Below are 6000 nucleotides of genomic sequence, written 5' to 3' on the forward strand. Positions count from 1 at the left end.
TCTACTTCAACGTCAAGGCTCTGGATGCTAGGATTGTGGCGGAGGTGAATCTTTCTTTTAGGGTGGTTCTTCGGCCCAAATTAATTTGGAGGGTTACCTATAGGAAGAGAAGTTAGAGGGGATGCCACCATGCTGTAGTTGCAAATGAATCTGTGGTAGAAGTCTGCAAAGCCTTGAAATCTTTGTAAATCTTTAATGGTCACGGGTTAGGCTATTCTTTGATTGCTTGGACTTTCAGTTCATCCATCTTGATATGATAGCCCAGAAAGGAAGTTTGACTCATGTGTAAGTCACATTTGTCTGCCTTGACATAGAGCTGCTTTTCCAGGAGACGGGCTAGCATTATTTCTACATAATTAATGAGTTGTGCCTCTGTTCTTAAGAAGCTGAGGATGTCATCTATATATGCAATCAAAAACTTGTTCTGACGATCCTTGAAGATTTTGTTAATGAGTGATTAGAAAATGGCTGGTGAGCTGGCTAGCCCACACAGCATGAACTGATATTTATAGTGTCCCTTGGTAGTGAGAAAAGCAGTTTTGCATTTATCTCCTTTCTTGATTCTCACGAGATTGTAGGTGCTTCTTAAGTCCAATTTGTCAATATATTCCTCCATGGCTTAAATCTTGGTTCTGGACAAGGAGTAGACTATACTCTTGGGTGTCATACCCATGGCCAATGTGGTGGTAGTTGAGTGACTTTAACTTTACTGAAGACTTCAGTGAGGTCTTGATAATGGTGGGGAATGTTTACATTTTTATGGCTGTCTGGGCTTTCAATTGCTGTGACTTCCCTTGTAGTTTCTTTGTTTAGAGGTTATCAATCATTATGGAGAGCATCCATTGCTCAATCTTTTGTGCTTGGCCTGCAATATTATTTTCCTTAAATGTTCTTATTTCTCTGTGAAACAATGCATTATACATGCTGTACAAATAAACTAAAAATACAATGAATTGTTGTATAAATTGCTTTTAATCATCCCCTGTCTATATCAGTCCTGTGTTTACTGTGTTTATTGCTTGTCTCCTCTTTTGCTATGTGTAGTTGTTATTCTCCTAAGTTTACTGATTGTAGACTACAATAAATACAGTTTACTACTTTGTGCATTTTATAGTAATAACTACCATAAAAGATAAAACACAGCTCACAATATGGTACTGTAAAACAAGTCATTGTTATCTTTAGTGCATAAACCTACTTTCCCAAAATCAAAGGCATTCCTGCACGTGAAGAGTTGTAAATCAAGCTAATGATTGCCTCTGTGGATGGTTGCATAAACTGCAGACTAGTTGTCTGACTGGTTGTTACCAGTTCAGTTATGAATAGTTAGATCAGTGTAATTCAGTCAGATTCAATTCCAGCTGTCATAAGCAGAGGGACCTTCGTGACTCAACTGAGCAACAAATAGGAATGCATGAGCACTGAATGCAAATGTTCATCCACAGCCAGCCAAACTCGTTGACCAGCTCAGAAGAAGCTACATACACAAATTACAAATTACAACCTACCTTTACTTTGTAAAAATCAGATGAATAACTTTTTTACCCTTGTCCCCAAATGTAATTACTAAAACGATTTTTATGTTAAGTATTCTTGTAGTAAAACACACAACAAAGGAAATTGAGAACAAAACCTGTATTCATAATAAGTCTACAAACAGCTATTTCTAAGTTACTGTTTGTACTGTGCTTTTTTTTTCTAAAATGTTCCAGAGGAATTTCCAGGAATATAATTTTTCCGAATAAATATGGATTTACGTATGTTCCAAGCTCTGGGGGACAATGTTCAAATAAATATATTGTAATGTATTTAGAAAATAAGCGCAGAGATGCGGTAGGTGGCCGACACAGAAGACATCGTAACGTTATGGTTGAACCGCTGACGGCATCTTTCATACTTTTCAAATTCAAATTTTATTTGTCACATACACATACATATATGGTACGACATGCAGTGAAATGTTTTACACAACCGTCCAGCGTTGGAAAGAAAACAATATATCTATATATACATATAAATATAAAATATAAAAATATTAAAAATATATATACAAAGAAATGTGCAAAGTATAAAAGGTAAAAAATTAAATGAAGTATAAAATCTAAAATATAAGTATAAAATATAAAATATGGCGCCATATTTAAAAGGTAAAAAATGAAATAGTATAAAATATAAAATATAAAATATAAAGTGGCTGTGTGAATGTCCAATGTAAATTTTGCAATTTTGTCCAGTGTAATTGTCCAATTGTAAGTGGGTATCTGGGGAAAGAGGGGTGAACATGGGAATCCCGGTGATTAGGTGCTGGACAAACAGAAAGTTTTGCCGGAGCGGTCGTGACGGCAGCCGACCTCAACGGCGCCATCTTCATCCTTTTCTGTGCCGAGACTGTGGCAATTGTTTGACAGTCAATAGAACAGTCAGAAAAGCCTCCCTCTTTCATGCAAAATATCTTTAATTGTGTTTTGAAGATGAACAAAGCTTTGAAGGGTCTTGGTCGGGCTCCTTTAGCACAAACTCCAACATTAGTGCACTGTCTTCAGTTAAGTTTTTTTTCATTCTTTTAACTTTGTAGTTACTGTTGGCTTCTCTGCTGAGCAACCTTTTTAAGTCTCAAGCAGGGGATAATATCAGCTTTGCTAATCTCGTCCCGATCTGTCACGTCCTTAGCCATGTTCCCTGCATTGTCGTGTGCACTCTTGATCTGTGGGTTTTATTTTGTCTAACATGTCAGCAAATGCTTAAGAGATCACCAACCAAGTCTGCTGGAATTGCTTGCCTTTATTGTCTTTATTGGTAAGACGAAAGAGTTTAACATCTGTAATGACAAGACTTTGGAAGATGTGTATATAGCAGTGAATTTGGTCTTGAATATGTTGCCGCTAAGTAGAAAATCATGTCTGTGATAAACTTTATAGTAGGTGAAGCAACGTTAACAATATGATTGACAAGAATGTGAAGATTAAAGACTGATTGAAGACTTTTAAAGCCCTAATAATCTCAAGAATTAAAGCAAAATTTGTTCATTAATGAAATGTGTAAGGGTCCCTCTTTTCCTGCAGAACGGAATCCAGAGGCCCTGGTTGAAGGTCAATGCGTGTTCGGTCTTTTCTTTGCGTCTCGTTAAAAATCACTAATATTTATTAATCTTTTGTGTTTCCAATTATAGTACTGACCTTATAGATAATTTTATCTGACTCCAATCTTTCGTGATTTTAGTTATATTTATTTAAATGTAACTGCTGATCCCTCTAGTTGTGATTAAATTTGGATCATTAATTAACTATAATGTTTCCTAGTTTTGACTTATCATTCGTTAGGAGTCTGGGTCGCTTAGAGACCTTGTTTGGCCAGAACAGACTCACAACACATCTGGGCTAGTCCAGGTCTTAGTCAGAGGCTACCCTGTAGATCGCTTACCTTAATGCAGCCATCTCCTCGACAGACTCAAAAAGAGTAATTTTTTATGCGTTCCCTAAGTAATAGCATGCTAAGCCAGTTTGGTGGCCAGAAGTCAAGATCTCAAGACGGCTCCATCCATTGATCGTTGATCTGACTCACCCTAGCACGCCAACAATGAGGAAAACCTCAGAAGTCACTAACCTACTAGAAAAGTTATTTCAGACAATATTATAAGTTAACCAAGATTAATGTTTATTTTGCCAGGCAAGAATAGTTTCCAAATTGGAATAATTCATAGACATTTGCACAACTGATCAGCAGTACAAAAATAACACAAAACTAAATAAAACAAACTTAAACTTGTATAACTCATTTGAAGTTTTGGTGCTGCATATAACATTATCTACAGAATCATGTGCTAGTGATAAATCTTCTGTCATGTTTGTACTGGCTACTGTATACAGGCCACCAGGGCACAGCACAGATTTCATTAAAGAATTTGCTGATTTTCTAACTGAGTTAGTACTGGCCGCAGATAAAGTCTTAATTGTTGGCGAATAATATCCATGTTGATAATGAAAAAGACTCATTAGGATCAGCTTTCTTAGACATTTTGAACTCTGTTGGGGTTAGACAACACGTCTCTGGACCTACTCATTGTAGAAATCATACTCTAGATCTAATACTGTCACATGGAATGGATGTTAAAATGGTTGAAGTACTGCAGCAAAGTGATGACATTTCAGATCACTATCTAGACTTGTGTGAACTCTGTATAGTTAAACCTGTAAACTCTGCACCTTATTACAAGTATGGTAGAACCATCACTTCCACCACAAAAGAAAGCTTTCTAAATAACCTTCCTGACTTATCTCAATTCCTTAGCTCATCCAATACGATGCAAAAACTTGATGATGTAACTGAAACTATGCACTCTCTTTTTTCTAGCACTTTAGATACAGTTGCTCCTTTGCACTTAAAAAAGATCAAAGAAAACAATCTGACTCCATGGTATAATGACAACACTCGCACCCTAAAGAGAGCAGCCCGGAAAATGGAGCGCAGGTGGAGAAAAACCAAATTAGAAGTATTTCGTATTGCCTGGCGGGAGAGTATGCTGTCATACAGAAAAGCATTAAAAATTGCAAGATCTGATTATTTTTCATCCCTTTTAGAAGAAAACAAACACAACCCCCAGTATTTATTCAATACAGTGACTAAATTAACAAAAAATAAAGCATCAGCAGGTGCTAATATGCCCCAAGAGTATAGCAGCAATGACTTCATGAATTTCTTTACTTCTAAGATTGATACCATCAGAGATAAAATTGTAAATATGCAGCCGTCAACTACAGTTTCACATCAGATAATGAGCTTTAGATCCCCTAAGGAAAAATTACACTCTTTCTCTATTATAGGAGAAGAAGACTTGTACAAACTTGTTAAATCATCTAAACCAGCAACATGTATGTTAGACTCTATTCCATCTAAACTATTAAAAGATCTGCTTCCAGAAATCATAGATCCTATTTTGACCATTATTAATTCATCATTGTCATTAGGACATGTTCCCAAAACCTTCAAACTGGCTGTAGTTAAGCCTCTTATTAAGAAACCACATCTTGATCCCAAAGACTTAGTAAATTACAGACCAATCTCTAATCTCCCTTTTCTGTCAAAGATACTAGAAAAGGTAGTATCCTCACAACTGTATTCAACTGTAAGGTCAGTATACCTGGTCTTTAAAAAGTACATAGTGTAGTGTATGAGGACACACACCACACTACGGGCCGATCTGGCTACAGAATCACTCCTTGTTGTGTTTTGTCACTTTCCTTATATACTCAGACCAGACAAAGAGATACCAAATGTAATTGTAAAAACCTTTTGGTGTTTAGGTTCCCGTGCTCCAGTGTCACACCTGGCTGGAACACGTTCAGAGACCCAAAAGGAGGACACACCTCCTTCTCAACAGAACACAGTTCTACCAAGTTCTTAATCTTCTCCATAATATAAGTGATTACTGTGAAATTGAGACCAATTTACCAATCGTACTGAAACCAAACATGAGAGTGAAGAACAATAGGTTCATAAGACAAATGACATATAATGCCTTATTCCTAATGAACTTTAAACCAAGTCTTTTGGGCAGAAGGAGGGGAAGCAGGAAGAGCAGAGGTGAGGAGGGTGTCATAAACACAACAGGGGGGGTGGGGTGTTTGAAGTTGAAGTGAAATCATAAGATAAAAGGTATGTGGTAACAAGGAAGTATAAAATCAGGTAATAAGGAAGATAAAAACCCCCTCCCTCCCCCCGGCTGTTTCTGATACCATAAAAATTACAGTTTAACTGTGTATTTTGAAATAAACCTTGTCCTGGGTCACCCGAGGGATGTAACTCTTTCAGGAGATGATTCAATATTGTCTGATCAGTGTCTGATCAGAGCCTGAATGATCTGCTTCTGTGTTCATCACACCTTCCATCTTCACTGCTCTCACACACATCTTCATTCTCCTCAGACAGACATACATTTTCTGCTTACATACATAGTTTTTTTCTATAATAATAAAAATATACTTTCGAATACTGTTAGACTTG

The sequence above is a fragment of the Puntigrus tetrazona genome, unplaced genomic scaffold (assembly GCF_018831695.1).
Source record: "Puntigrus tetrazona isolate hp1 unplaced genomic scaffold, ASM1883169v1 S000000001, whole genome shotgun sequence".
In the NCBI taxonomy this organism is placed as follows: Eukaryota; Metazoa; Chordata; class Actinopteri; order Cypriniformes; family Cyprinidae; genus Puntigrus; species Puntigrus tetrazona.